The sequence below is a fragment of the Camelus ferus genome, chromosome 7 (assembly GCF_009834535.1).
Source record: "Camelus ferus isolate YT-003-E chromosome 7, BCGSAC_Cfer_1.0, whole genome shotgun sequence".
NCBI lineage: Eukaryota > Metazoa > Chordata > Mammalia > Artiodactyla > Camelidae > Camelus > Camelus ferus.
The window spans coordinates 20,929,439-20,951,866 of NC_045702.1; the positions used below are offsets into that span (position 1 = coordinate 20,929,439).

The 22,428-nt window shown below is 38.2% G+C and overlaps 1 protein-coding gene across 1 annotated transcript in view; it reads left to right on the plus strand.

Annotated features, from left to right (window-relative positions):
* LOC102513310 (contactin-associated protein-like 2) overlaps positions 1-22,428 on the plus strand; it is a 1,230,151-nt gene that overhangs the window by 56,067 nt on the left and 1,151,656 nt on the right. The gene's annotated exons all lie outside the window — the stretch shown is intronic.

Below are 22,428 nucleotides of genomic sequence, written 5' to 3' on the forward strand. Positions count from 1 at the left end.
ATCTAATACAATGAAGATATATTAAAGATGTATGATTATTATTAATTGATTAATCAACTGATGAAATACCTTGATGATAAATTAATATTATAAGAATTCAAATAAGGCCTCAAAAATGGAGTATATGGTGTCTGATCTATTTTATTTTATTTTTAATATTTTTTTATTCTCTTAACAGAGGCACTGTTAGCCAGGACCTCATGCATGCCAAGCACATGATCTACCACTGAGCTATACCCTCCACCCACTAAGCTATTTTATTTTGTTTTTATTTATTTTTCTTGAAGTATGTAGTCAGTTTACAATGTGTCAATTTCTGGTGTACAGCATAATGTTTCAGTCATACATACACATACATATATTCGTTTTCATATTCTTTTTCATTACAGGTTACTACAAAATATTGAATGAAGTTCCCTGCATTATCAAAAGAAATTTGTTTTTTATCTATTTTATGTATAGTAGTTAGTATTTGTAAATCTTAAACTCCTAATTTATCCCTTCCCATCTTCTTTCCCTCTAGTAACTATGTCTGTGAGTCTGTTTTTGATTTGTAGATAAGTTCATTAGTATCTTCTTTTTTCCTTTTCTTTTTCTTTCTCTTTTTAGATTCCACGTATGAGTGATATCATATGGTATTTTTCTTTTTCTTTCTGGCTTACTTCACTTAGAATGATGATCTTCAGATCCATCCATGTTACTGCAAATGGCATTATTTTATCCATTTTTATGGCTGAGAGGTATTCCAGTGTGTGTGTGTGTGTGTGTGTGTGTGTGTACACACATACCACAACTACTTTATCCATTCATCTGTTGATGGACATGTAGGTTGCTTTCATGTCTTGGCTACTGTACATAGTGCTGCTGTAAACACTGGGGTTCATGTATCTTTTCGAATTAGAGTTCCCTCTGGGTATATGCCCAGGAGTGGGATTGTTGGGTCATAGGGCAAGTCTATTTTTTAGTTTTCTAAGGTGTCTCCATACTGTTTTCTATAACGGCTGCACCAGACTACATTCCCACCAACAGTGTAGGAGGGTTGCCTTTTCTCCACATCCTCTCCAGCAGTTATCCTTTGTGGACTTTTGAACATGGCCATTCTGACTGGTGTGAGGTGATACCTCATTATAGTTTTGATTTGCATTTCTCTGGTAGTTAGCAACATTGAGCATTTTTTCATGTGCTTATTGGCCATTTGTATGTCTTTTCCACCCCCTAAGCTATTTTAAATGGCAGGCAGTATATGGGATATTATGAAATATGGTAAAGACTAAATAAACTCCAAACAACTAAGGACCATGTAATCCTGAACACTAACACCTCCCAGGAATCAAAAGGCTGTAGCATGCTAATGTGGAAAATTACAGTAGGGATCAACTAACTGACAATAGTCGAGAGAAGAAACGTTAGTTAATGTTTTAATGGAGTACGTTTTAATGTTTGCTTTTGTGTTCTGCTCTGCTTTTTCAGCCCCAGGCTCAGTTAAATACCGTGGAAGATTTCTGCCTCCTTCCTGAAGGCTTGAATTACAGTTTCCCAGGTGGCTACTAGTACTTCATGAAGGGTGATTGGATTTGTTGACTATTTTACAAAGAAAAAGTGTATGGCTTGAATGATAATTTAGTTATCTTGATGAATTCCTCCTTTGTAGTTGAGGAGAGAGTTTTTAGACAGTAGACTTCAAAGAAAAACAGGACAGGGATTGAGCATGTATGTAAATACTTAATAATTGCAATAAGGTGGTTCATAGAAATACCCAAATTTGAGTGAGATAAGCCTAGAAGTAGTCCATTATCTTTTATGTTGAAAATAATGTCACTGTCTCTTTTTTTCTACATTCAGTAATGATTTCCTGTGTCAGTTCTACTGAGAGTTAAAGAAATAAAAATGTAAAAAATTACTTCATGAACATAGTGTATTCTCCAAATCATTCTTGATGAGGGGAGATTTTTGAATTCAGAACATACTTTCTCATAAAGTCACTGTTGTTAGATCTGTGGTGGTCAGCTTGCCAGACCAGCCCACAAACCTAACTCCATAATACAGCTGAAATACAACTCATTTGTCTTAAAAGATATAAAGGAGGAGATCCTGCTGAGTTTGTCAGAAAGATCCCCTGGATTGAAAAAGAGCTATTTGAGTGCCCTGGCTGGGAGAGAATGTAGGTTTCGAGAACCGGAAACTTCCTTTAGGAAGGTGGTCAGCCAGCAACGCGGCAGGTGAAATCTGGCTGTGCCGTTTGCTTGCATTTTGCCCTTGTCTCTTTCGCCCTACACCAGCAGAGTTCAGTGGTAACGATAGAGACCAGATGGCTCTTGTATCCAAAAAAAAAAAAAAAAAAAAAAAGATGATTTTGCCCTTGAAAGAAAAAATTGCTAGTCCCTGAATTAGAGGAGAAACAGGAGCCAGAGGGAACCATACGTTAGTTGGTTGGTTGGCTGATGGTGACTTCAGTGCTGTGAGCTCAAGGGGCAATGGTTGTGTCTCATGGGGCTTCTATCTCCAGAGCCAAGGCTCATGCCTGGCACAGAGTAGATGTTTAATAAATATCCGTTGATGCAATGTGATGAACCATTCAAGGGTTTGACGAATTGATGCCGCTAGTTCTTTCTCATGTGTCACTTCCCTTGTATAATGGCAGAGGTAACTGAAGATTATTTTCAGAGAGGCTGGTTTATATTATGTCTTCTTTTTGGAATACACTGAATCTCTCTCCAGGACCAAATGGAGAGTCGAATTCCAGTTTACTTGGAATTCAGAGAAATTTTCCATTTCAGGAGTATGGGCTTAGACACAATGTTATCAGATGAAGCTTAGTCATTATTTGATTCAGCCCTCTATTTCCTCAGTTTTATTTACGTAATTTTTCAGGCCGAGAGAGAGGAGTCAAAGCCGGTTCTCTCAGCTTGGTCTTGCAGTGCCAGCAGTGGGCTTTAGAGACACATCAGGGCACAGAGCCAGCTGCTTGTTTAAGGCTCTAACCTCCGTCAGACAACAGACCCTCCCAGTCCCGTAGAATGAAATGTATACTGAACTCCGTTGAATATTACTGTATTACATTCACATCGCCTCCTTTCCCTTTACGTCGTTTTAGTCAGCAGTGTCTCTTGACGCCCCAGCAGAGAGAAGGGGCATCTTCTTGTCCTATTTTCATCTTCCTTTTCCCTCTGTTCCTTCAAACAACAATCACAAAACAAACAGAAGGAAATTTTTACTAGTATTTATTTATTTTTTTCCCTTTTGGACTTACCTTTCTCTCTGTGCATTTTCCCTCAGGAATTACACATGTTAAATTTGATTTGAATCATGTGTATTCAGTTATACGGATTACTTGAGAAAATAACTTCTGTCATAATTATTGGAATCTAGATTGTGTTTTAACTGAATCTTTCTTCCAGTTTCATGTCCTAATTTATCCATTCTTATCTTAAAAAAAGGAAATAACCCTACGTCTCTTATAGTGTCTTATTGTTGTGTATTTTTCCTTTATATATTTGAAATTGAATTATAACTTGACTGAGTATAAAATCCTTGAGCAAACTTTTCTCTCCCACAACTCTTACCTTTGGGCACCTAAAATCGGAGAAGACAAATCTGAGATAACTTGATTTTCTCTGTACTGGCGGTGCCTTGTTTCTTTTACTTGAAAGTTTATAGTATTCTTTATTCCTGAAATTCGGTAACCTTTCCCAAGGATGTTTCCATGTGTGCCACTTTCATTAATATTATATTATTTACTTCTTAAGACTACACAATACATTCAGATAACTTACCTGTAGTCTACAAACCTAATAAGGACCTGAAGTCAGTCTCTTCTATCCTGTTTCTATACTGGCTCTTCTTTTTTTTTTTAATTGAAGGACAGTCGATTACACTGTGTCAGTTTCTGGTGTGCAGCATATTGTCCTAGCATTGCATATATATATATATATATACACACATATATATATATATGTGTGTATATATATACACACACATACATACATTTTCATATTCATTTTCATTAAAGGTTTACATTATTGAATATAGTTCCCTGTGCTATACAGAAAAAACTTTTAAAATCTATTTTCATATATAGTGATTAACATTTGCAAGTCTCAAACTCCCAAATTTACCCTTTCCACCCCCTTTCCCCGGTATGATTATTTGCTATATCTGCAAGTCTGTTTCTTTTCTAGTTGAGTTCATCAGTATCTTCATTTTTCTTTTTTTAGATTTCCACGTATGAGTGATATCATATGGTATTTTTCCTTTTTCTGGCTTACTTCACTTAGAGTGACTTAGCTCTTAATCTCAAAACTTTGACTGCCGGGTAATCACATCTGTTCACGTAGCAAAGGTCTTCGTTAAACCTCAATTTGTATTAACCTTAGAAATACTTTAAAAAACTCTAGTCATGTCACTAACATCGTGGAGGGCAGCCCATGTAAGGGTCTTTTTGCGAGGGAAAGGTGATTCCTGGGAGAGCATCGCTGTCACTCAGAACATCACCCCCCCCACCTCTAGTAAGTGTGGGTGGACTATTACAGAAGCCTGCAACATTAGCATCCCTGGTTCAGGCAGCTTCTGCTCTGCTGGGAGGTGGGTCAGGATCAGCTCTGTCACACGTGGGAGGCAGACAGCCGCTGCTGCTGGTGCCATCAGCAGCGAATGACATTAACCCACAAGAGCAGAAGAGGACAACGGCGGCTGTCACACAATAGCCTGGAAGATTCTGCTCCACAGCACACAGGTGGGCAGTTTTGGGGAATCCATGAAGAGACATGTTACCATGGTATTTCAAGCCTATAGTAAGTACTGTTTTGTCACTGTATGTGCCCCTGTGACCTCTCTGTCCCCTAGTTTGGTACAACCTGGTTACACGAAACATGCTCTTCCCCCCCTTTCTCTCTCTCTCTCCACCTCTGAAAATGTTTCAGTCAAAGAGCACAGAACTTGGTCTTATCCAGGCTTACCTTGACCACATGTTCCACCTTCTTAGACCAAAGCACAGATTATTGTGAAGCATAAAACCCTCTGTTCTGAAATGTGTAATGATAAACCCAAGCCTTTTTGCCCATAACCCATAAGATGTTTTCTGTTGCTTACTGGCCCACCCGCATGCACTTCTGCGTTTATGATTAACACAGTGTCTTTGAAGGACAGTTTCTACATTGAAATAGACTCTAAGGGGAAAAAAAAAACAAGTTTCCAAAACGAGGTCCATGGTTGACTGACATTTAATTTCAGCCCATCAATATATTTGTGCTCAAACCTAAAAATGAGGTTTGAATTAGGGCAGTGAACTTTTTCAGTGAAGTACTTTTGGGCTGTTAATGACTACATATGCCACCTAACTCAGGACTCGAAGTATATTAGGGCTGCAAGAGACCTCAGCAGTTATTTAATCTAACTCCTCTATTTTTCAAGTGGAGAAATAGGCTCAGAGAAAAACCAAAAAGAAAAACAAAAACTGCACTGTCCTAGTCGTTGAGCTGGTTAGTGGTAGAACCTAGCCTGAAATAGGGACTTTGCCAAGTTTTCCCCACCTTTTCCAGTTTCTTTCTGTGTCATACAGCCGATTGCTTAGATGTGTTAAGGACTGATGTCACTTGGACTCATTTGATTCTAGCCTATTATGTCAAAATAATAAGTCATTCCTGGTGATTCGCTGTTGTAAGTGATATAAAATTATTACCAGCATGGAAAGTAAAATAGCTGGGAAATTGTGCAGTCAGCATACCCACAGCCAACTGCATGATAAAAGCTGATTTATTTTGCATCTTACATCATATGAGCAGACCACAGCACACCAGACTGTTGAGTTACTGAGCTAACATCTGGTGGATATCAATGTGACATCTCAATGGGTTATTTCTAGGCCGTATGAGTAATGTCACAACTGTGTCAGATCAGTGGTTTTCAACTATGGCTGCACAGAAGAACCACCAGGTACAAATTAAATCAGGATCTCTGGAGGTGGGGGCCTTAGCATGGATGTTTGAAGTCCTCTGGTTTTGATAAATTCATTAACCTTTTTGCTGGTAATGATCTGTCATAGTAATTATGAATTTCTTTACTGCAAAAAGTACTTTTAATCACGATACTTGGAAATGTAGATTGATATTAAATCTATTTGTGATCATAGAATGAAAATGAGAGGGGGAAATACATGAATTTCAGGTCTGCTAATCCCCTCAGGCAATGGAATTTGGACTTCCTTCTTTGACCCACACTCATTTAATCAGTAAAAGAAGAATCGGAGTACTTACCTCATAAAATAAGCATGAGGATTAAGTTGGCCACACAGCACATGCTCAGTGATGATGATGATGCCCTGGTAATCATGTTTATTCATAATATTTTAGCCCCAAGAAGAGAACTTTCCCAGAGCCACACAACTAATTAAGGCAAGGCTGGGAATTGTAACTTGCAGCGTAACACCTTCATCTAAAATTCTTGCCACCAGTTGCATCTTATTTAGTGTAAAGTCGAAGATAGTTTAAGGCTAATAGAGTGATATAGAGAAAGGCAAAATGTGCCACAAAGTTTTTGCACGTGCAAGAAGCAAATAAATGGGTGTTTATATATTTAGAAACTGTCAAACAGGGGACTGTCAGGATTGATCTGTTAGCCAGGAAGCAAATCAAGAGAGAAAAGATAGAGCCATGGAGGTGACACTTCGCAGGTGTGACTGAGTGAGGGCCCTTGCAGTTCAGGGCAGATCATTTGGATTTTAACATTCAGATGCAATTTTTGAACACTTGTGCTCGTAGAATGTAATCATTTGAAGCCTTATCACACTTCAACTGAAAGTAATTTACAGCTGTTTCTGTTGAGGGTTTATCATGTACAACACGCTTTTAACAATATGAAATACTGTCCAATCACCACGGTTACCATATCTAATGGCTCTTCTGCACATGATCCCATAAATTATTCTAATGGAGCAGTAATTTCCTCACATAAGTTTGCGATTTTGTGGCTAATCTTCCAAGAGCATATGTTCACAGACACTAAAGACGGCGCTCTGACTTATAGCGCAGGGGAATAACAGAGATAGACTTCAAGGGAGCGATTTCCTTACTGACCCTTGGTGAGAACTCAGGAGAGTGATGCCAACCTTACTTAGGGGACTGATGACCCAATCTCTGCTGCCTTTTACCCGGGCAGGAAGGGCATGGCTCTCACCATCCTACAAGCTGGTAGGACAGGCAGCATTGTGTAGCTGCGCTCCTGACTGAGTCTGGACCTCAATCCTCAATGCAAGAACGAATACCACCACTGTCAAACTGTACCTTCTCATCCTGGGAAGACTGTTGAGATGAAGGAAAGGATGAACACAGCCCTTCTACTTTGGTGGAGCCTGTTTTTCGGTGTCTGTTCTGATTGTATCAGTAACATGACTCCACCACGTTAGGAAGCTGTCCAGTGGGCACTTTTTTTTTTTTTTTTAACACCGCCCCAGCTCTTCGTTAAAACACTCAATATCCCAATGGTACCAAAATCCTTCAGCAAGAGAAAGTGATGTTGTGCCTTCAAAATGAGACTTACTGGTTTTATCTGCGCCCCCCTACAAACATAACTTATCAATTCATATTTGATAAAGAAACAACATAGAAAGCATACCAAAGCCTTTTTATAAGTCACAACAAAAAAAAAAGCAGCATTTTAAACACTAGGCTTAATAGCTCAAGAAACGTATCAAACGTGACTCAGAAGTGACAAAATCCTGCTGTTCACAGCATCAGCATCAGATGTGACACTTTCAAAGACCTCTTTTTTAGCAGTGAAAATAGGCTTACCTCTTTTCTCTCTTTCTGAACAGACATTCCACTTCATTAAGAACACGGAAAATGTCATATATGGGTCTTTAAAAAGCATTTTCTAAAATGTAGTGGTCAAAGAAGTGAATGTCAAGTGTAAAATATTACAGGATAGAAACTAAATAAATAAATAAATAAATAAATACACACACACACACACACACACAATAAATGACAAAGTACAACAAAATTTGAGGGGCTCTAATCACATGAAGCTATCACTTAACTGCTCTGGAAATTTAATCAAGTTCATTCTGTGCGAGTTGTGTGTATATACATCCCATTCTTTTTGGTCAGCAGGCTTTTTATTTGTTACATTTCAAGCATAGATTTAGCTCCTGAATCCAGGGTTCAAAAGGATGTATAAAACAATGTAATGTGAAACTTTCAGCCTGCCCAAAGCTGGTCTCTACCCTCTTTTCACAATGCACTGTTTGCTAAATCAGAAACTCTGAGTTCTTGTCCTAAACTAGAAAATTTTGAAATTTAGACCAATCTTTGATAGACGAATGAGCTTTACCTACGTGGACGTCATAACAATTACATCTGTGATCCTAAAAGTATTTTCATGGGAAGTTGATAATACCTTGTTCTTTCACAGTGCTAAAATAGCCTTGCAGACGTCACAAAATGTGCCTCTTCCAAGTCAATGGTTTCTATAAAAGGCAGCGAAACATCGTAAAACAAGAACAAAACCCAGGTTCAGGAAGACCTCAGTTCTAGTCCCGAATCTGCTGCCAGCCACTTCCCCAACCGGGGGTTTCCGTTTGAAAGATTATATTTCACAGACATTGAAAAATTTAGATACGAATCTGTGAATGTTTGTTTCTGAACCCCACTTTGTTGCTTTAAAAACAATGTAGACAGTTATTCTTCAGTGAGGAGTGTAGCAAAAGGAATTCTCTGAGCATTCTCATTTTATCCTTTTTTCTCTAAAACAGATCAGATGCTTCAAGCTTTCCAAATGTTTTGAGCCCTGGGGAGAGGAAACTTTCTTTGCTGGCTGCCGTGTTTACGTATGCAGCTGATTGTAGAAACAAAGGATGCCTTTTTAAGGTGGCTTGATTTTTCGTTTGCAAAGAAAGTTTGCACTAAAACATTAAATCAGGTATAGTTTATGTGGCAACAAACCTAGAAAAACCAGACACTAAATAATGCAGAGAATACTGCACATTCAAACACTCAACAAGAAAATGGGAAGAGAGAAAGCTGCCCCCGTTTTGAGCTAACACAGAGGGCATACTAACTAGTGACTGACACCGTCTGAAATTGCCTTCATTCCTTCTTAATACTTTTCACTCAATGGCTTCTTTATAACTTTCAATTAACCCACTGCCTCTGTTTGCAGGTTCTCTTTTTTACTGCCAATGCGATTCAAAAGAGATAACTAAATTACTGATTTAGACGTTTTGAAAAGACTTTTAGTTACTGTTTTTGGTATGCTTGGTTGGAATTAAAATTTCACAGGGCGCAGGACTCACTGAACTAAAGACAATATGGTGTTAGGGTTCAAGACCAAATCAGCCCAGCCAGGCAGTGACCTGCCGGCTGGAAAATACCAGGGCACCCGGCGTTCCCAAGGTGATTCATGCCGTCCAGGTGCGTCATCCAGGAACCCTGGCTTTTTGCCTGTGACCTTCCCCTGACTTATCCCACTGCTTGAAAAGGATTTATCCTCACCACAGTGTTTCTCTTTATACAAGACATTTCATACATAAACTCCAAGCCTGGAAACAGATCTTTAAGTTCAATTTTATATAAAAATGTGGATTTACTTTTAGAAATCAAAATTGGGGCTTTGTTTCTTCAATTCAAGAAAAAAGATTCTATTTTCCAGTTTTCAAAAACCTATTATTGCATGTTTCCCAAAAGATAGCAAAAGCTTGATAATTATGTGAATCCCAAGAGATTCATCAGCCCTTGGCCACCAGCTACTCTAGACTAGAATTAATTTACCACGTGTGTTCTCTGGATCTTTATGTTTTTGTGAAGTTGGCTTCTGCTTTCCCAGCCTCTAGAACATTGGAAGACGGTCGAGTTTGCATATGACTATAGAAAGATTGCATGGCACTACGTTGGAATGCACAATGCTTAAGGCAGTGTGTTAGCTAAAGGTGCTTAACTTTAAACGTTATTTGACAGAGAACCACCCACACTTGTGGTCAAATTAAAATGAACACTCAGAAATAACGTTTTCCTGGTATGACCATTTCTGAAGCAAAATGAAATAGTAAAAGACTCCAAGGTATTAGTCTGTGTTTGTCAAAACAACAAACACAACCTCTGGCCTGTATAGACTAACAACTACAATGTGTCGGATGAAAAAAAAAAGCACAATATGAGAGTTGTGAGTCTGAGATTTTTTGGGGGCAAAATGAGGACTCTAGCCCGAGAAACAGCATCTCAGGTAGCTCTGAGTTACGGCTTCTAAGAAGTAGGGGGGAGAGGTCAGTATTACACATGATTCTAGTGAAGGGGCACACGTGCAGTCAAGCACACTTTTTGGTGCAATGTCACTGCTGGTCACAAAGAGCAGATGTCACCGTTAATGGTTTTAGTGCTTTTCTAGATATGAGGAGATGCAAGAATTTGGGCTCATAAAATCTTTTCCTGAAAATACCCATCTGAAGGCCTGTTCCGCTAGATGTTCCCGGAGCGCGGAGCGCCTCGTTCCTGATCTCTGCCCTGAACTCCTCGCAGGGTGGGCTGAAGGTCAGCGGCTGCCGCGGCTCGTGATTCAGTCCCTGTAGAGGCAGATGGCAAGTGACAGTTTCTAGTTGGCACATGACAGGTGGAAAGCAAACGAACATCACGCATCACAGGGGGATTCTGAGTGACCGGATCACTTATAGCGTAGAAGGTCCCCAAAGACTCTTTTTAGGACTTACTTAAGGTAAATTTCCTCCTGCAGAGAAAACGACACTGTAGGCAGTTACAGAGCAGCGGAGAAAGGCTGCTTCGGGAGGGACCAGTAGAAGAAAAGACTGTACATGGCATGATTAGGACATTACAAACAGCTCAGCTGTCCCGATACCATGTATCATTAGCAAGAAATTTCTTTTAATTAATGTTAAATATAAAAGTACATATTCACGTCAAAATATATACATAGAAATGTTACCGCGTCCAAACTCGTTCTGCTCGCTGCACGACAGGCCAATAAATGGGGAGACGAGGTGGGGATGCAAGGAATAACAACTTTATTCGGAGAGCTGGCAGACTGAGAAGATGGCAGACTAATCTCCTGCAGAACCATCCTCCCCAAGTCAGAATTCAGGCTCCTTTTATATTAAAAAGGCGAGGGGGTGTGGTTGCTTGTTGCGAGCTTCTTGGTGTCGGAATCCTTTGTTCTTGCAGCCGTCCACGTAGGTCAGGTCATGGTGTCCCTGTAAACCTCCAGCAAAACAAATGTTGTTTTCTATTCTGCAGCTTTTTATATGAATGGGAAAATGTTAATACCGTTAAAGGTCAGAGCCTTGAGAACGGGCTGTCCTGTTTATTTCAGGCTCTAGGCAACATTCTTTTACAAAAGGTGCAGAACCAGCCCGGAAAACAGCACGGGGCTAAAGCCCAAGGAGCAGATCTAATACGGAGTCAGATTTGTTCTTTTCTGTTACAGAAAAACAGACTCTGAGTGTTCAGATTTTTCTGTGCGTTGTTGCAGTATTACTGGAAATTTCTAAATTTCTTTCTTTTGTCCACACCTAATGTTCTAAAAGACTTCCTTCTATTTCCTCTGTCAGTAGCTTACTTCCACCTTCTTATTAATGTCAGAACTCCTGGGCATTATTTCCAAGATGCTGAATAGGATTATTGTACGATTTTTTTTTTTAAACCAGTAAATTCCCTTCATTTCTTCAAGAGTCTTGTTTGAAGGTGGTCTGCTCTGTTCAGCTAAGGAAAAATTCTCCCCTGGAGCTAGAAGGAAAGACCCAAAAGGTTATAGGCTAATGAGACTTTATACTTTCTTCCTCCTTAGCGTAGCTCAGAACAAACTAGGTACTTTCAAAATAGTGTAAAACCCAGAATGGTATAAAAATCAGAAAATAAGACTTATACTTAAATCCAAAGTTTCATTCCTTGTAGCAAATAATATCACAAAAGAGAAACCAAAGAAATTTGTGTAGGATTACTACCTCACTACCCTATTTCTGTTTACACTAATTTAAAAGTTGCTAAGTTGTTTCATCAAATGAATTTGATGAAATTTTGATAAGTAGTTAAACTGACCGTAGAAATCAGGCATATAATTGCTGAACTTTTTTTAAAATTCAGTTGTGACAACGTAATTGGAATTTAAATTCAAGGTGTAGACTGGGAGCCTTAGCTTTAAAAGTATCTGTGGATTTTTGTTTTATGATTCTGTTTTAAAACGTACTCAAAGCTCACAGGTTTAATTACAGCCTCACTAATTTGTTTCTGGTTATATTAGGCTTAAAATTTAAGTGTAATATTAACACAATATTTAATCCTTGACTTGTTCTCCAAAATATCCATCTGCTTTGTGTTCTTGGAGGAAAAGTGACTCATCTCGTCTGACATTATGTTGACTTCATTCCTTTCCCTAGAATTAGGTTTGCATAACGAACCAAGCCTTTCTTCAAGCTTTAAAAATATGCCTCTCACTAAAAGTGGGTTTTTGAGCTTTTGCAGTGTCCCAACACTCTTGCTTGTAATTTGGAAATACCCCCCCCACTTAGGTACAATGTGGAAAGCAATGAAATCTCTGAGGGCAGTCTTCCATAAAATGTCAGTTTTAAATGGAAGATTCAGAAAATGGTGATGTTTAAAAAGAGTAGTGACGAATGAACAGAGAGACGACTTGAACAACTGAATAATTTAAAAGTGAACAACTTAATCTCTATACAAAAAAAGGAAACCCTGAGTCCCAAAATAATAGAAGTATTCTAAGCTCTATGCATCCCCCAGGATTCATGCTGCTCGTTTGTTTAATTGGGTGTTGCCAGTAGAGTGGCAGTCTTACTAGTTTTAACATACTTAAATTTATGTTCCTGACTCACACTACCTCCCTTTTGTCTAAGTTCAACCAAGTACACTAATGCATTCTCGTAGGCTTTCTACTTTAAATTTTGTACTAAATGTGTGAGATCTCTGCTTAACCTGTCTTGATGCTGGGGAGGGAAAAATTCACCATATCCCAAATTTATATCCCTGTATCTGATGCTCTAGGAGTGAATCTTTATCAGAGCCAGTGAGAAGGAAAATGAGCCTGGCACAGAACATTTTTTGTTTTGGAATGCAACTGAATTCTGCATTTATCACACTAATCTGGACTATTTTCAGGTCCTGTGTGTGAATTCTATGGTAGTGTATCAGTAAGGAGCTTGTTCAGTGACAATAATTTCATCTGTTCCTTGGCTTTTTTTTTTCAGTAGTACATAGTTAAGTTTCAGAATCACATCTGTTCCTTCAAAAACTATCTTATGACATCAACATGTAGTCTCTCCAGTCTCTACCCTTGTTCATTTGTTCAACCAAATACATTGTCTCTTCTACATCCATGGTTATTGATTCCTGCCAAAGGCAACTTTATTTCCAGTAACTCATTCTCCGAATAACGAAGATTGTGACTCTAAGTTCTCTTTATTATCTATCTAATTAGCAGGTATGTCTTTTAATTCTTCCTTTAAAACATCTCTAGAAATTGTCTCTTCCTTGCCACTGGATGGGGACACATAACTTATCAGAGATGGACTCCTGTAAATGGGGCAATTTGATTATGCCTTGAAAGATTATGCCTTGAATTGTGGTGGAGAAATTCTAGATAAGAATGGATCACCCAAGATAATGCATTGACCAAGGCGCTGTCTCACCTTAGAGAAGTCTGAGAGCTGGGGGACAGATGCATGGGTCGAGTCACATGCACGGGCAGCAGGGGTGAGACGGAAGAGCAGAGATTAGAAGTGAACCCACCAGGGCAGGACAGGAGAACAAATGGAGAGAGGAGGCGATAGGAGGAGAGGGAGAGACCACAGCTGGGAGGAACTGCTACAACATCCCCAAACAGAAACATCAGATCAATGACCACATTAATTAAATAATTAGGGCTATAATTGTATCATTGTCCAAAACTGGAAGGAAAAAGATCCTGTTTTATCCTTTCTTTTGTGTGTGTGTACAAGTGTTTTAGCTCTAATAATTTACTGTTGCCCTAAGAATACATTTTCTAATTGGAAACACTTTACCTCCTTTGGTAAGGAGGGGTGCCCACCTCAATGCTATAGACCATTAGGGAATTAGAGAGAGAAGGAGGGGAAGGACAAAAGTGATGGAGAGGCGAAAACATTGTAACCTCAATTATACACAACTTCTCACTTTATTTTTCCCCTAAAGGATTGTGAGTGGAACTTTCAATATTTTTCTGTTCCTATGTTTGGAAAAAAAAGCCGATTTCACCACATCCCCCCAACCCCTTCCCACTGCCCCATGAGCAGCTAAAATAATCAAAAAAGTTTAGGTTTATTCCTCAAAAATCCCAGCTGGTGGAATCTGAAAACGAGTTCTGACTTTTGGTATTACCAAGAAATGGAACCGTTCCAAAATATCCACAGTGATGGCTCTGTTCTTTTTTCAAGACTACAGCTATCATTACCTAAAATGTGCACATATATATATACACACACACACACACACACACACACATATATATATATATATATATATATATATATATATATATATGCATTCCCTCTTCTAGTACTTTTGCTTCTGGAGAAGCAAAGACTCAGTCACTCTACCAAGTAGTAATGAGTATGGCCTCTGAATGGAGCTCAAAGAGGAGCTGCATACTGAAAAAGGAGTAACTAAGAGTCTTTCCGTGGCCTGAACAATTTGGGTTAAAAAATATTACATTAAGAACGGACACCGAATGGCCAAAACCAAAAGAGATGTTTCATGGTTTTGCTCAGCGAGATCATCATCAAATCCGTATTTCTGCAAAACGGGGTTTTCCATTGTTTAGTTATATCCCAGCTAAGATGTTCACTGCTTAGAGAGGAAAATATAAATCTTCTCGTTACATCAGTGAGACAGAAAGCACAAATGCACAGAGCATGTTGTGTGAAATAAAATAAATGTTAGAAAACTGTTTCAGGGTAAGAGGGAAAGCACAGTCAGTGCCGTTCTGAGCTTTCTGGCGGAGGAGTATGGCATCATGGAAAGTAACCAGCAAGGACCACACCCAATGGGAGTTTTGAGTCTTTACATGGGACATGTCAGAAAAACCTGAGAATAGTTTAAAGATCCCTAATATAAAGAATGACTGTTACATCGAAGTAACCCAATCATTTGGTTAACATTTATTGGCACCTACTTAATAAATGCTGGTTGCTCTGCTAGGATTTTTGAGATGTATTAGTGCAATGATTGAGCCTCCCTGCCACATGTTTACAGCCTCTTGGGTTTTCCAGAATATACTACAGTTGGAAAACAATAACATGAAAGAAGAGGATCTGTAGATGCTGGAAGAAGAAAAATTCCGAATGAAACAGGAAGGTAGGAGGTTTTAATTCACACCAGTTGTGTGTGTGTGTGTGAGTGTGTGTGAATCAGATATTTATTAAGGGAAAACTGACATCTGACATCTGACATCTGACTGCCACTAAATTGCGTTTGGAATTTTTTAATAACTTTTACTTCAGTGAATGCTTTGTAAAATGTGTACCATTCTATCCCTTAAATTTGTTTTTGGTCACAAATCACTTTGCCATCTTTATAAAATCCCAAGGTTGAGAAGTACGCAGTACAAGTCACACTCTCTGACTGTTCTCTTCAGAGCAGCTGAAGTGAGGTTGGTGGTTGAGCAGAGAGACCCAGAGACGAGAGAATAAAGCTGACTCGTGGCTTCCTGGCTGTCTGTATAGTAGGGGCTTGGGAATGACAGTCCTGGTGGTGACGGATGGATGGGTGTCTTGTTTACGTATGAAAACCATTGTCTTCCCTTAGACCCTTCTCTTGTGGTGGTCTGTAGAGTTGCTACTGGAGATGGTGTGTGGCCTTCGCTTTACCATGCCATCCTTCTGTGCTGCCACGGAGAATAACGTTTACATGAAAAGTCACCACTGAAAGTGTGAGAACAGTCTTTTCTAGCCCCCTGCATAACTCTTATGGTCTAATTTCAGCCAAAGGATTTTAATTTTTTTTTACTAATGGCTAAATTTTATTGGGAATGGCGTTTTCTTTCAAGGATGAAACTAGATGTCTCCTTGAGTGAGTTGCTCAGAGTTAGTTGCAGAAAAGATCATATTCATCTAACTCTAATTTTAACGTTAAAAACTCAATGCTGGTGTATCAAGAGCTGCAGAAAATCTCAACTTGAACCCAGTAATTCCATTCCTGACAATCAAGCCTAAGAAAACACCAGGATATAAGGAAACCTATGCCCCCCCGCCACCCCCCTGAAGGTTTACTGTTGCTTCTTTATAATATATGGATATTTAAAATAGCCAAAATATTTAACAGTGGGGAATGGCTGTGCAAATTATGGGTAGTCTTCCAGATGTCATGGCACTAGCGTGATGTTATGTGGCTATTAAAATCACATCCATAAAGTGTTTATAATAATATACAGTGAGAGCCTTCAGTAGTGTTTAATATTATCATATACAATTTCATGGTAAGAATGAACTGTGATTATGGAAAATGTACATTTTAAGATTAGAAATCAGTGTATCAAAATATTGACAGTGGTTGTGCCTGGAGTTTTGAATCAGTTTATCTTTTCCTTTCTAATTTTTTTCCTACTTTATGCATAGAGTATGTCGTGGTATGACAAAAGGATAAAGCTCTCAGCTATGTTGAAAATTCTGTTTCCTGACATACTATGTGGCTATAAGTGTATGTGGTTTATAGAAGAGAACTTTTTTCACCAGACACGTTTTCAAATGTATTTAAAAAAGAAAGCTACAACTTCTTAAACTAAATAGTGGGGTTTTTTTTGGAGATTCTTTTTAATGCAAAACTTGTATACTGTACAATTACTTAGCATATGGAACTAAGATTATTTAATAAATTATTTGGAGCATCACAGCATTGGTTTGAAATGTATTCATGTTGACTTACCATCAATTGAAGGATATCCTTTAAGCTAAATAAAATGTATCAATGGGGAAGTATTCCTGTAAAACCTTGTTTTATGCAATGTGTATTGTAAGTCTCACAGAGAGCTGTGAGATGATCTCTTCTAGGATTCACAGGTCAGATAATACCTTAAAGAAAATACATGATAAACTCTAAATAGAAAATTAAAGATGAATTTACTAGTCAGTTAGTAGGTCTGTTAATCTTGTCTCAATTGGACAAAAGTGATCTCTGCTTCTACTGACTCCTAGTGCTAAAATTGTTCTTAAAGGTACAAGGGGAGTAAAGATTATGATGCCTGTTTATAATAGCTAGCCTTGCATTATGCACTGGTATGCGTGCTCTGCATATGTTGTATCTATGACTAGATATACAGTATTTTGGGAGGTGGGTGTAGCTCAGTGGTGGAGCACATGCTTAGCATGCACGAGGTCCTGGGGTCAATCCCCAGTACCTCCATTAAAAAAAAAAAAGAAGATAGTTATACGTTATATCTGTTCCAATGTAAATAATCGCATGCATACCTTGTGTTGGAAATAAGTGTCAGAGGGTTACGTGATTTGCCCGAAGCCCCAAAGCTAACAAATTGACAGGTCTCTCTTTGCATGCGGTCTCTTGCACACCCAGCCTTTGGTGCCAGCACCTAATATCATGTAGAAAGATCATGTAGAAACTTTTAGATATTTCAACTATATAGTTACAATATTTTAGATATATCAGCCGTGTTTGTACTTTACATTAAAATAGCTCACAGTTGTGTAATTTCATTCCTTTTACAACTGATTATTGTACAACACGAACTCTGCCCCACCCTGTCTTTAATATCAGCAGCCTGTCTTTAATATCTTGGTATTGGAGTTTTCACCATGTCGTGACGTGGCCAGTGTGCACGATGCCGTATTTTCAAATTGAACTAAGACATATGAACATAATACAAAATGCATAAAATCTACTACCCGAGTGGACTCTCCAAAACACAAAACAAATGAATATACTGATGCATTGGCAGTTACTTGTCTTCACAGTGTTGTCCTTAACGGGAAACTAGAGAAACAGTATGATTGGAGATATACGTCACATAGACAAGTGTTTGTAATTCTCTTTCTCTGATTTTCTGTATAAATATGAAGACATCTAAAACCCCACTCTATTCCAGGGACATATTTAGTATTGTTCCCTGACAGCATACATTTCTCCCTACGATCACATTTATTATTGTTTAATTGACTAGTACAAGTCAAGTGGTTCTGAAAGAAACCAAGTAAATGAACCCCCCATCAGTCTCTTCATAATTAATGGTATTCCCTGGTGACCGTGCAATTTATTAACTTGCTGAGCAGAACCACTTCAGATAAACATATGTATGTACTCTGAGTGAAAGACTATTCTAGAAACTTTAGGATGTTTGAAACTAAACTCTGTAGATTTTAAATACTTTAAATTTTAAAATATGTTTAAGTATGACAGTGTTTTACGAAAATGGAGACAATTACTTGCACCCTATTTCTGCTTTTTCCATTTCAAGAACCTTTAATGTTTTATGATAGCAATTTTGAAATTAAAATCATTCAGAAAAAAAATTCAGATATTAAAAATAAAGTATACAGTAATGAAGAAGAATTGATTTCTTAGGAAAAAATTAAATTCCTACATTTCAGATCATACACTTTTCTCCATACAGAGTAAATTACATATGAAATTTGACATATGACTATATCCATCGAAGCACATATACAATAATGATGATATGTTTAGCACAGTAATTTGCATCTTTCAGACACTTTTTTTAAATTTTTTATTTTTTATTGAAGTTCACTCAGTTACAGTGTGTCAGTTTCTGGTGTACAGCATAATGTCCTATACCTATACATACACACATTCATTTTCATATTCTTTTTCATTGTAGGTTACTATAAGATATTGAATATAGTTCCCTGTGCTATACAGTAGAAACTTATCATTTATCTATTTTTGTATATATAGTAGTTGAGTGGAATCATATGGTATTTTTCTTTCTCTTTCTGACTTACTTCACTTAGAATGATGAGCTCCAGGTCCATCCATGTTGCTGCAAATGGCATTATTTTATTCTTTTTTATGGCTGAGTAGTATTCCATTGTATAAATACACCATGACTTCTTTATCCAGTCATTTGTTGATGGACATTTAGATTGTTTCCATGTCGTGGCTATTGTAAATATTACTGCTAGTGAACATTGGGTGCATGTGTCTTTTCAAATGAGAGTTCCCTTCAGATATATGCCTGGGGTGGGATTGCTGGATCATAGGGTAAGTCTATTTTTAGTTTTATGGAATCCCCATATTGTTTTCCATAACAGGCTGCACCAAACTACATTCCCAGCAACAGTGTAGGAGGGTCCCCTTTCTCCACACCCTCTCCAGCATTTGTCATTTGTGGACTTTTGAATGATGGTGTGAGGTGATACCTCATTGTAGCTTTTATTTGCATTTCTCTGATAATTAGCGATATTGAACATTTTTTCATGTGCCTATTGGTCATGTATATGTGTTCATTGGAGAACTGCTTGTTTGGGTCTTCTGCCCATTATTGGATTGGGTTGTTTGTTTTTTGTTATTAAGTTGTATGAGCTGTGTATATGTTCTGGAAATCAAACCTTTGTCAGTTGCATCACTTGCAAATATTTTCTCCCATTCCATCAGTTGTCTTTTTGTTCTGCTTATGGTTGCCTTTGCTGTGCAAAAGCTAATAAGTTTAATCAGGCCCCGTTTGATTATTTTTGCTTTTATTTCTATTATCTGGGTAGCCTGCCCTAGGAGAACGTTGCTAAGTCTTTTATTTTTAACAATTAAGGCTAGTGGAAATATAGTTAAATAATATCTTTTCTGTTTGTTAAGGTTAGGTTTGTATAAGGGAGTCATAGAGGGCAGTTCTGTTTTCCACATGGCCCAGGAGAACTCAGCAGTAATGATTCTCCATGGGGCCACCCACATAGGAAGATAAAACTGGAAAAAACAGGCTTCTATTCAGAACCCACTAATAGAGAATCTAACGGGTTTAGGTTCACTTTTGTCTAATAGGGAGAATTGGAACTATTCTGGGCAATATGCTAAAAATTCAGTGCGTGTATTCAAGATGCCCACTTATGTCTTGAGAATGTATTTACAAGAATTATAGGTAATATTTATGTAACATAATCAGTTTACCTTTGCGTTTAGCTAGAACGCAGAGAATGACGTCTCTGTTTGAGTTGTGGGTCAAATCCTCCTTTTCATTATTTATTTTGTTCTGACCCATATCAATCCTGTTCTATATCCAGTAATTTCTAAAGTTGAAATACCAGTGGCAGAATATATTTAGTTTGTGTGGTGACTTAGTAATTATTCTTTAAAATAAAAGCTATGTATCTTGACTGCACTCTTTACTTCCATTGCTCTTTTTATTTACCTTTTTCGTTGCTAACTTACAAATCGGTAAAAGCACAGGAGTTGAATCTCTTCTGTTTGAACACGCATCACATCACTCTTGGAAGGCCAGTGAATACATGCTGCATGGTCTTCCATGATTTATCAAGGTTGGAAAGGACGTCTTCTCAGTAGATACCATCCCTAGGAAACTCGATCCACATCACTTCACTTTCTTTCTTCTGTTGAGGCTGATCTCGGTGTAGCCATTACAGTTTTCTTACTTGGCTGAGTGGGTGTGTGTCTTGAAGTCAGGAAATGAGATTGGGAAAGTAGAGAATCCTGACACCATTTAAAGGAAGCCTGGTGTGTCACATGACATCTGCATGAGCAGGAGTATTTTTCTAGTGTGGTGCTCCGAAAAATAAACTGGTGTTAACCATAGAATGCTTTCTGCCGAGCAAAGCCCACTGAATGCTGCATTATGCAAGGAAATCCTCTAGTAGTGGTGAAGAAACCATTTGCTTCTTTTTAGTGTTTAACTTGGGATGTCTACTTTAAAGAAAGGAAGAAGAAAAGAAAGGGGAAGTGTTGTAGTGTCTGACCAGTGTCATATACAGTCACGTCGATGCAAAAATGACTGATTATCCTGAGACAAATGTATCTATGTGTAGATCAACGCTCCTGGGCTGGCGATCTACTGGGCAGCCTCTCTGGTGGGCTCTCCACCCTTCTCTGTTCTGCTTGGTGCCCCAGAAAATTGAACATGGACTTTTTAGATGGGGTCCCTTTTTATGTGTTATATGTATGGGCACACCTGTTAAAAACCTGGCGGGAGAGAGGAGCCTGAAGTTAACAATTTGTTCCCCCAGCTTTCCTCCCTGAAGCTGTGTGTGTTGGTGGCATACTCTTCTCCGAACTGAAGGTCACAGTCTTGTCCCGCATTCTTCTTCTCGTAGCTCTGTGTCACTCTGGCCTCTGGTAATAGTTCTGTCATGTCGTAGGGGTGGTAGGAACGGTAACAGGTTCCCCTGCTGTTACTTACGAATCGTAGAGAGTTCCCTCTTTCAATTCTAGTTATGTAAAGTCTTCTTTATTAACTTCTCTAATTCAAAGTCAGGATCCTGAGTGATTTATTGAATTTTTAAAATTTTGCAATTGGGAGGTAAATTTTTGATACACAAGTATCCCAAACCTCCTATTTTATCTTTATATGATTTTGCGCATCTCATTACACGTAATGCGTATCTTGGATCCAGAAGACTGACTCATAAAATAATCTGTGATCATAAAACAGCCTAATTTGTCTTATGGGTCCAGGCTACGAAGTATATTATCTTAATCATACATATTTATTTGGTGGTCCTTTCCCTAAGTTTATTAAAAATTATTATGCTGAGAACAATGACTGGAAGCTAAAAGCGAAAGAGAATAAGGGTTGCTTACCATCTCTCCGTTAGTGCTGACTTCGAGAAAAGCAAAAAAAAGAGATAATGAAATGAGAAAGGAAGAAAAGCTCAATTAGTATCTGTTGAAGAATTTAGCTTTTATAAAGTCTCTTTCTCTGTGTCATCTTTAGTTCTTACATCGATTCTAGAAACAGGCATTACAGTTGCCTCCTTTTAAGACACGTGGACACTAAGGAGCAAACAGCTGAAGTAATCTGCTGAGGGCTGTAGAAGCAGTGGGTGGCAAAGCTGGAAATCAGCCTCCAGGCCTATTATTTACTTATTTACTCCGAGCAAGGACTCTAAGTATTTTATTTGTGTTTGGTTGTAGCTAAATTCTATTTTAGCATGTTTGAAACACTGTGAATAACGCTATCTTTCAAGGACACATCACAAACTAAAATCATCGACCCAGATAGAAAAAAATATATAGAAAATATATTTGTGTTATAAATGTCCATCGTAACTTAAAAGTGGCATATGTTGTTAGAGAAAGGCCATTCTGGCAAAGTTTTAGTGGGAGAGTGGAATTTGCATTTCAGTGGAAATTGCAACAATTAACCACTAACTTTGAGTAATTTCCTACAGGAGAAACAACATGCTCTATTGTGTTTAATAAAACCTGTTTGTGAAATTGTTTTCCATTCCTGAAATGTATCATTTCAGATACAATGAGAAGTAGTTCCTGCATG